Genomic DNA, 10,918 nt, shown 5'->3' on the forward strand with positions numbered 1-10,918 from the left:
CCCAAGTAGCTCGCCAGCTGTCCTTCCACCGCCACAGTCACCACATCAGCCATATTAAATGACCCTTTTGTCTTTTTTTGTGTGTGTGTGTTGTTGTTGTTCTCCTCCTCCACACTCTGTCCAGAAGATCTTGTTCGAGTCGTCTCCTGTGTATTTTCTTGTTGTTCTTCCTCTAATTTTAAATGTTTAGCATCTGCACTTGCAGAACATTAGAGGATCGCTCAAACGGAGCATTTGACAAAAGCCAGGAAGCCTCCGCTCCAAACAAGAGTGTTTGTTTTCATGCATTTTCCCTCTTGTCCTGATTGCTGTCAGATGCCTTTGTGTTCCAGGTGGTTGAGACTGCAGAGGGAGAACCACACAGAGAAATAAATACCATACATCCTCCTTTATTTCTGCTGCTGTCAACATATATATTGTACAGTATGAAGTGTAAATAGGCCAAATAGCTTTGAAATGCACAACAGGAACTGATTACGCTCAGGGGCTGCTGAGGAATTGGGACCATCTGACACAGAAAGTGAATGAGATCAGAGGGAGAAGATTCACTGGTTCACTGGACTGAATCTGAGCTGTTTAACCTCCTTGATGTGTTTTCTTGTGTTTTTGATTCTGGCTGAATCTCCTCGTTGACCCACGATCCAGAGAACACTAATGCTGCTGGTGACAAGAACATGTCATTTGTAATTTCCTGTGAGATGTGACTTAACTGCGTTCGTGCTGGTGCTCTGCAACGCTGAGGTGACACTTTGAAGGAATGTTCAGAGAACATTTTTACAGGCGTTCATGTGGAGCACAGTCTGAGGGTTTGAGAACCAACACATATCAGAAAACAGATATAAGAGTAAGACTGTATCCAGACTGAAAACAGCCCTGTGTTAAAACAATGCAAGGGGCTGCGATGTTTAAAGGGGAAATATTCTGCACATTTGCAGCTTTATATTTATATTCTGGGGCTCTACTGGAATATCTTTGCATGATTTCCAGTTAAAAACTCCTTATTTATCTTCTACTGGTCCTTTATGCAGCCCCTCAGTTCAGCCTCTGTCTGAAACAGGCCGTTTTAGCTCCTGTCTCTTTAAGCCCCGCCTCCTGATGAGCCCACTCTGTTCTGATTGGTCAGCTTTCAGGAAGCTTCCTCCGGCTCCGGAGGCTACGTAAACAAACTATAGTAGCAGGATTTCACTTCTTTTTCTCCTTCTTTACTCCAAATGTCAACTTCTCAAATCCATCCGTACATGTTGGAGCTGGACAACACATGGAAACACCTTAGCAACCACCTTAGCAACCACCTTAGCAACCAAGGCTACAGAACTGATGGCTGTTTGTGTCTGTTGCAGCATGGCCGCAGCAGAGCACATCCATTATAATAAACTGAAGAGGGCGTAGTGCTGCTCATCTGTAGTTTTATGCAGCTGATCTATTTTATTTTTTCTCTACATGTGTAAAAAAACTACTGCAATCTGTTTCAAATGATAATATAATAATAAAATATAATAATAAAAAATAAATACCTCATTGTTCCAGAGGCAAAGCGACGCAGCAGTGCAAGCTTGTGTTTGTTTTTTACATTGCACATTAAAATAAATCAATCAAATCAATGTGTATCTATGATCCTGTAATTAAAACGATCTCGTTAATTAATTCAGTATCAGTTCATATGGCCAAGGTTTCCAAACCTGCATCACCAACTGCTTTATCACTCGGCAAAAATCAATATGCACGCAGTGAAGCTGATCATCTATATGATAACCCTACACTCGTCAACTTGTTTACACACAGCTGAACGCACTTATGAAAATAAATTTACAGCACACAAGTAGACAGGTCTTATTTTTGTAAAAGTTTAAGTGACAAATGCTTTACTTACACATTTTCCAAAGTATCCTACTTGAAATCTCCTCAGAAAACATGGCTGGCACGAAACCACAGCCACAAAGATGGAGTCTGTTAGCAGGTAAGAACCCGCTCTGCCTCGCCGTCGTGATGCGTCGTGCATATTTCAGCTGTTGTAGTAGCTGATGTCTGCGAGTACGTAAATCTATGCACCGATCCAATAACACGTAATTTATTTAAAAACTTGCTGCTCCAAAACTATTGATCTCCGGTAATTAGTGTAACGTTAGCCGTTAGCAAAATGTCAGCAATTTGACAATATCTTACACTGGAGAGTCCCACCAGTAAAAAGGCAACGTGTCCAGTATGCAAGGCTTTGTTTCGAGGGGTGCCACTAGTGGTGCCAATTTCAACACCAGTAATCTTATAAAGCATTTGAAGACACATCACACCAAAGATAGAAATAATATTATATCTATACAGGGTTAATAGTATACAGCTGTTCAATTTTTTCTTTAACGCAACAGTTTCTGATCGGTACTCTGCATCGGCTGATATGTAAGTTCAGGAATCGAAATCAGTATTGGGAAGGAAAAAATGGTGTTGGAACATCTTTAGTTTGTCGTGTGGGTGTTGATTGACAGTTGGCTCACCTGCTGCTCTCCCCGGCCCGAGTCCGACTGTTGTCACAATATTTCAGCTTGGGTCCGAGACGCCACCCTGCACTCCTTATGTAGGAGGTCCTGACTCCAAACAGAAAAGATGGCGTCAACTATAAGCTCCAACTCTCGCCTTCAAAACGGGTGACGTCACATCTCGCTGCGTCCATCTTTACATACAGGCTATGTGTGCACACTGTGATGAGGCTTTGTGTTACGGGGTAACGTTTATATAGTTTATATAAGTACATTTCCCAATTTCACTTTGAAACATCGACAAAGAAAAAAAAAGAAAATGTCAGACCACTGAAGATTTGTGGTGTGAAACAAGCTTCAGTAAAATCATCCTCACTGTTCAGGTAAGACGGTACCATGATGAGGACAGAGCACTGACAGTAATGTTACTGATAAGACACGTACAAAGTCAGCTGAAGCTACTTCCAAAGCACACTGACTCTGCAACATGAGGAAACTATAATCAAATATATTTATATATTTATATTTCATCATCCTCAGGGGATGAAAAGCAGCACATTGCTCAGTTTCTCGTTATAATAAGAAGCTTTTCCATCTCATCATATTTTTATATCATACTGAATTATCTCATTAAAACAATAAACTTTTCTCGTCATAACGTCATAAGTTGGTATGTTGATATAACAAGAAAACTTACTAAATTACTGTAGTATTAGTAATAAGTAGTAGTAAGACATATATGTCATAACGTCACTCCGAGTTACTATATTTAAGAGACGAAACGCTCCAATGTACGGATCTTTCCTGTGTGTCCTGAACGCAGCCTGCAGGCAGTAATAAGGACCTGCTGGACACGTGCTCCAACGATTAGAAACACACGCAGATCATCCAGGCATCTGGTTTACTGAGCAGGAGAAAGAAATCAGTGCAATAATGACTTCATTGTTCTCCAACAGAGAAGAAAACATCTCTGCTGTCAGCTGCAGACGCTGCTGCTCATCTACATCTGGACACTGAGGCCCGACGATGAACTAAAGGACGACGGCTTCCATAATCGATTGATCATCTCAGTCGTTTATCAGGTGATCATACAAATACCAAAGAGGGGAAAGTGTGCTGGCTGCCATTTGAAACTGGAATCATTACAAGAACAGAGGTGTTGATACCAAAAAATATATATTTTTATCAATACTTTACTATGAGAAATATAAACATAACAAAACTATACAAATAATGAATAAACACAAATAAAAAGAGAGGAAAATAAACATATAGTGCATTATATAATATATAGGGAACAATATCAGACACAGCCATGAACTAATTTTGATGTCATATATATGATTTTAACAGCCACCTGCCAGCCAATCAGAGATCAGGGGCCTCATTTATAACGTTGCTTATGCACAAAAGAAGCTGTTTGCCACTTTCTAAACAATCTTTGGGATTTATGAACAAACAGACAGGAGAGTGTTTGGTTCTCATGTGTACACACATAAACTGGAGAAATGAGAAACTACGACTGAGAAACGGTGTGAAACTGATACGATTGTGTAAAATAAATTGAAATATTAACTCTCACGTATTATATGAAAAGATCAAATAAACAAACAGCTGTTTGATTGATACTGTCTGGAGTGCACACACAGAAAAACATGATTCAGGATGATAATATACAAACTGAGAGGAAATCCGTTGCTGCCGTGTGCTGGTGTGTAGATGTGATGCGTCACTTGTACAAACACAACGTATGGATAAACATAACACCATTTATTAAGTAGATCTTTCAGTGCACAGCTGATCAGAATCAGAAGCACATACGCAGCAGTCTTAGATGTACACAAAAATACACAAAACTTAAGTAATCCTGAAATAATATAAAAAAGAATGAATTTACAAAAGATAAATGTTAAATATATTCTGGGTGAGAGGAGCAGCTGACAGGTTTAAATTTTAAATATTAAACAGAAGAGAATGGGATGGATGTGCAAGATATTGATCAAGAGGAGGTTATACAGTATATAGTGTCACTAATAGTAAAATAATAAGAGTTGCAAAGATTATTTCTTATTTCTTTTAAGTTCTTGGCAACTTGAATCTGTGATGAAACGGCTGCTGGAGGGTTGAGAAGTATGAGGAACACGCAGCGACTAAAAACAATAATGTCTCATATGTTTGTGTTAATAAATGTTTACACACAACATGAAGACATTTGGTTTACTCTCTTTTCAGACTCTCTTTTCTTTTTCATCTTCCACCTCTGTCACTTCTCAGGAGGAATTCACCAATAATTGGCTCATCAAGGGTGCTGAGCTCTGGTTTCCCCTCTCCCCACCCGCGGCACAAACACTCTACTTATAAAGCGTTATAAAGCCTGTTTGGTGTTTGTAAAGCCGACACTGAGTCCAGCAAACAATATATTTTTTCTTGCCTCAACCTCCCCAACAAGAACCTAAAGTTTCCCCACACAAACAGCACAAAAGTAGCTGCCTGAGCTAGCGGTAAGCTAGCTGTAAGCTAGCTGAACATATCTTTGCACCAATGATGGTCTTTTTAATCCGATATCTGCGCTGCTGCCGGGTCACATGACCTCCTCAAATATGTGAACGTGGGCAGGCTGTGTGAACCAATCAGGACCCAGACTTTTGACTTGTATTTACTGCAGCAGCAAGAAGAACAGGAAGTTAAGAGACAAAACAGGAAGTGGAACAGATTTAAAAAAGGGGCGGGGCACATGAGGTCAATAAAATGTGAAGATTCCACCAATAGGAGCTCTGAACAGTAACAGTCTGTCACTGCAGAGACTCTGTGGAATAAACTGAACCACTGAGGTTAATATATTCTAGTGGAGAGTCTCCACACAACAGAGCTGACACCTCCACTGTACAACCAGCTGCTACACTACTGCGTGTGTGTGTGTGTGTGTGTGTGTGTGTGTGTGTTGTCCTAACATATTGAATGGTGAATGTAGAGGCAGCCACAGAGCCCAGAGGGCTGGCAGACAACATGGACCTGAGTGGAGGGCTGCGTGTGTGTGTGTGTGTGTGTGTGTGTGTGTGTGTGTGTGTGTGTGTGTGTGTGTGTGTATGTGTGTGTGTGTGAGAGGGTTTTGAGCGTCAGCCATGAGCACCATCTGCCTCTCCGTCACTCAGAGCCAAGACGTTCGATCAAACCGCTCGGCGGCGAGCTTGGACGCGTTTGTGAGCTCGGCTCGTTCTTCCTGCCTGGACGACGTGTTTGGAGGTTGTTGTTGTTGTTTTTTTTATTTTGTTCATCCAGAAACACTGAAAAACAGTCGATTATCACTGAACTGCACTTCACAGCCTGAACGTTCATCTGCTGAGCTCTTCATAGAGTGTCAGCGTCTCGGTCCAACAGCAAACACTTCTGTCACTGTGACAAAAGCACAACATGGATCTTAAAACCCCAGTTTATGTTTTGACATCATAAATGTAAAGTGTATTCACATGCAACCTGGTTAAATATGCCAACAGTATATCTGATCATTATTAACAGATACAGGCCTGTTTAACTCTCATGATTTAAGTGTATTAATGTTAAAAACTTTCTGTTTTGGATTTTTGGTGCATGTTTCGTTTTGATATTGAAGACACAGAACTATCAAATTTAATACTTAAATTCAAAAGGTTCATAATTATTGTTTTGCGAGTCACAAAGGAAAAATAAAAGTAACAAATAAAAGTCACAGGTTTTGCAAATAAAGTCCAAAGTAAAGACCAGCATGTCTGAAATCTAAACATCATGTATTCAGTCCTAAATAAATCATTGTGCATCCTTAATATCATTTTACGTTTCCAAACAGAAGGTGTTAATTTAATACATTTACATAAATAATTCATGTTTTTTTAAAATACTATTTTTTGAGCATTTGATGCCTTTTACATAGTGTCAGTATAGAGAGTGAAGTAAAAAATATAAAAAAGAGAATATGTGATAATTACATATTTGGAGCAATAGAATATACAACAGCATGTGATACTAACATACTGATATTTACATTATAACTTGTAAATCTTAGTATCAATGGAAATTTGGGAAACTAGAAATGGTGTCATAAGTCTGAAAAGTTCAGGTGTTTCTGTTATTTTGTCACCTGACAAACATGTTTAATAGCAGACAAACACCTTCATGTTGCAGATTAATGAGCAGTTTGCCTGCGTGTCCTCTTCAGTTTGATTTCCCTCTGATGATTCCACGCAGCGTCCTTGAAGGCTATTTATACTCGCCGACCTTTAGCCACGTCTTAATGGATTATCAGAAGGCACTCATCAATTCTGCCGGGTGAGGGCTGACGGTCACGTTGGCGCCGAACATTAAAGTTTTGGAGTGATTTGTTCGGCGCTTTCTGCTCATAGAAAAACACACAGAGGCGGCGCAGCTCTCCTCCAAAAAAAGGCCCCGAAGACACGAGGAACGGCAGCCAAGTGACGGCGAGGCGGACGCCTGATGCCAAAAGTGCCGCGGTTCTTCCCCCTAAAACAAGATATTGTGCAATATGTGTTGGCATTTGAGCGGACAGGCGGGGCTGGTAGCCAGAGAGACCCCGGCTGTGCTGATGTCCATCTTGGCACATCACAGCCGATCAGGAAGAGTGGCGGCGAGTGGCGGCCAAGCCTGTCATCCTCATGTCCTCTGACAGCCAGGATTCCTCCTACACACACTGACAACACCCCCACCCCCTCCCCCCCCACACCCTGCTTTTTCAAAACACCCGAACCTCCCTCCTCCACCTCGTCCCCTTCCCGCCGGACCGACAGGGTTCCTCTGCGTTCACCGCCAAACATGCCGCGACGCTCTAACAGCATGTTAAAGATTCTACATCCCTCCGAACTCCACATTCCTCTGTGTCAGCGGAGAAGAAGACGAACAAAGCAACAAAGAAGAGCGTCGGTTTGGTTTCAGACAAAAAGGGTCAAAGGTCAAAGGTTGTTCAACGTATGTGGATGCTATTTCTGGTATTTTAAATAGTTATATACATCTAGAAAGTAAAACATTATGAAATATGTCATATTGTGCTTTCCACATTAATGTCAGTCTAATAAAAATAGAAATTAACCCTTTACAGTAAAGTCAAAGACAAACCTCCAACAGTAATCCAGTGGTTCAGAGAATTATTATTATTATAAGGTTTAACCAATAGAAAGCCTCGCTGCTACTTTAAAGGGAAATAACACATATTTTTTTTAAAAATTTGGCAACCAGTTTTAGTTCATTAACCATATGAAATTTCAGACTTTCTACAGAGGGGAGGATTAACCTTCACAGTGAATCCCATCTTAATAAAAACTCGAAATTCCCGTTTTTTTCTCTTCTGTATCCTCTTTCTCTGAAAACTAGCAGCTTAATACTAGATTATATTAGTCTTTACATGTATGTTGTTGTCATGATTTTTTTTATTGTTGTTGTTTTTTTATGTGTGTGTGTTTTAAAAATTAACACAATATATACAAAATAAAAAAGTAGAAATGTAAATTACTGTAGTTTTGACACACTTTGACAATTCTACTTAAAAATTACATTTAGTCTTCATTGATACTTTATGATTTATATGTTATATATATATATTATTATCTATTATATCTAATCTATAATATTTGATTGTTCAATTCTAGCACTTTAAAAAAAAACAGAGATTACATGACGTTTGTTTTAACCTGTAAAATGTGAAGAAGAGGAGTTCACAGTGTCTTCCTCTCTGGCTGCAGGTACAACCTCCTATCAGTCAGTCAGGTAGTAGCCTGACAGGTAAAACTCAGGGCAACGAAATCCCCCTTTAATTTATAACTGGTTTATTGTGGTGAGCTCACAGTAATGACTGACAGCGACTCAGATGGGCGTTTTTATCGCCGCCTCCTTTTCTGTCATCTAGATTTTTCGACAGCTGGACAGTCAGAAGAATCTGTTCAGAGAAAATCTAATAAGTCACTAAACTGTAGAAGTAATGATGACAGATAAAGGATTTGAAATGTGAGGGGGACCCGTCTCCTCCATCCCCAGGAAATGATCCTGATTCCCCTCTTCATATTTCCCTTCTAAAAGTTGACCCACATTATATATCTATGGGATATATGTGATATATGTGCAGTAAACGCTCCTACATACTGTGATTTTTCGTTGTTCCAGACAAAGGTCGACAGTTGTGAGACAAACATTGGTCATTAAACACAAAACTGTGCTCATAGATCTCACTGTAAGACACCGATATGTCTGAAATTTCAAGTCAAATTCTCACACTGCATGAAATAAAGCAACCATTTTTATATAAAGAAAAAAAATGGCTAAAGCCTTTTTATAGTGTTGCCACATTTTCAAAACATATGAGCGGTGCAGATGGATGAAAGGAGCTGATGACAGTTTCCATCATAGTGCTATGATTCAGCCCACATTAACCGAACAATCTGACATCCTGCAGGACTGATATTATACAGTCTGACACAGATTAACACCAACATTTTATTAGACTCATTCTACACAAGATGACATGCAATAAACCTGCAGGATTGCAGTTAAATTGTAAAAGTAAATTCAATTATCTAACTAATGTGCCTTGTGGTGTATTGACTTCTGTTTCTGTTCATTTCTGTCTGTTCAGTAAAGTTATATTAACTGTAAGTAGTGAAAACTACAAAGGTAAAATGAATTTGATGTTCCCCATCTCTGTGAAAGATGCAGGACTGATGTTCTTTGTAACGACACACAGAGAGCATGAGACATCAATTAAAACACCCTTAAATCAATATTGACGGAGCTTTTTGAGGTTCTTACCCTCTCAGGCCGAAGCGGCGTCTCTGGCTTGAGAGACGGCGGCTGGCAGCGCCGCTCGTCCTGGCAGCTCTGCAGCGTTTCTCCAGCCAGCACGCGAGAGCCTCGGCCAGCAGCAAGACAACAAACGCTTCGCCATAGTTTCTCTGCAAAGTGGAGCTTTCACCTGCGTCGAGAAGCCAGAAATCAGCTGCTCGCTTATCAAACGCTTGTAGAAAATCAACATGCATTTTTAATATTATGGGTGATAACAGTAATTGTTCTGCTCTATAGTGGGATTTGAGTATCTTCAGTCTTCCCGCCTGCTTGTTAAATGACACACTGCTGCAGGAAAATCACAACATAACAGAAGAGCAACAACATACAACAGCTCACACAATCAGCCTCATATACACTAACAGTTACTACCTGGAGCTAACTAAACCACCAGTGAGGGAGCTCATATATACGTTCATATCAACACACAATGAGCCCAATAAATATTTGTAGTTTTCAAGAGATTTGTCCACAAATAAACACAGAACCAAACATCTACATAACCACTGCTTTCATTGATGTTATCTTGTTAAATAAAGTCAATACTATGAAAACGGATCACTTTAGAACCGTCTACAGCTCTGGTTTTAGATATCGTGCCAGACAGAGAAGCATAACGAGGCCTTGTTTGAGGTGGTCACATGATTTTTGGCGTGGTGAAGCGAGGCATCGAAACATCTTTCCGCAATACTTTTGCTTTGACATCACTACCATGTAACAGAGGTTCTCCATCCACAGCAAAAGTTAGATAGCTTAGAGGTTATCAACCTTTTATAACTTCAGGCCCACTTCTGATTGTTAAAAAAATCCAGACGACCAACTTCCCAAATAAATGAGGAATGACACAAAAAGGAGAAAAAATAAACTGAGCTGTAATAAATAAATATTCTGCTAACCCTCAGTGAGACACTTTGGGTTCTCTTGTGGAAAATAATGAGATCAAGTCGTGGTGGGACGGGTGAGAAGCTGATACGCAGAGTAGCATTCCAAGTTGCTTTCAGTTTGTTCCTTGCATTTGATTTTGTGACAGTCACAATGGAAAACTCTGACTCACATAAATACGTGGTGGTGAAAGGCAACCGAAATTTGATTGCCCCGTTTTGACCGAGAGGGATATTGACTGGCAGCCAGTATCCAGAATGAAGGAGGGTCAATCTGTGTGAGCTGAAGCTTCAGGCTGCTGTGTGCTGATAGTTCCATCGGTTTATTTTCCAACACAGTGGATAGAGCCATGTCTTCTTGAAGCAGCATCCACAGAGAAAGGGTCCAAAATCAGAAGGGTTCCAAGTCGTGGATCCTCTGGGACGTCTGCAAGTTTCATTTCTGTATTTCATTACAGTATTAAAACAATGAGACAAGGAACAATTAAACCACTGCTGCTGTAAAATGTTACTAAAGGAGAAGGACAGCAGATGTTTACTATATTTTACCATTAACCCACAAGCCACAAAGTGTGCAGCTAGCTTACTTATGTAGCTAACGTGTCCCATTTGAGGTATCCACATAAGCTACCTAGCTTGCTTAAGTGTCTAATGTTTGCTATATAAACTAGCTAATCAATGAGACCCTATGGACAGCTGCTGTTTGCTATGTTAAAGAGTTGTTAAGTGTGAGAGGACGCTGATTGC

The 10,918-nt window shown here is 40.1% G+C and overlaps 1 long non-coding RNA gene across 2 annotated transcripts; it reads right to left on the reverse strand.

Moving 5' to 3' along the window:
* Positions 1 to 183: 183 nt before the first annotated feature.
* LOC137187290 (uncharacterized) lies at positions 184 to 9,774 on the reverse strand. 2 transcript variants are annotated; one of them, XR_010929181.1, is made up of 2 exons: positions 9,258 to 9,774; positions 184 to 342 (listed from the first exon to the last, which is right to left on the reverse strand). It is a non-coding gene; the product is annotated as an uncharacterized lncRNA (long non-coding RNA). The 2 variants fall into 2 exon arrangements; XR_010929182.1 differs by lacking the exon at positions 9,258 to 9,774 and adding an exon at positions 1,871 to 2,183.
* Between the last annotated feature and the right edge of the window lie 1,144 nt (positions 9,775 to 10,918).

Source organism: Thunnus thynnus, chromosome 8 (assembly GCF_963924715.1).
Source record: "Thunnus thynnus chromosome 8, fThuThy2.1, whole genome shotgun sequence".
Taxonomy (NCBI): Eukaryota; Metazoa; Chordata; class Actinopteri; order Scombriformes; family Scombridae; genus Thunnus; species Thunnus thynnus.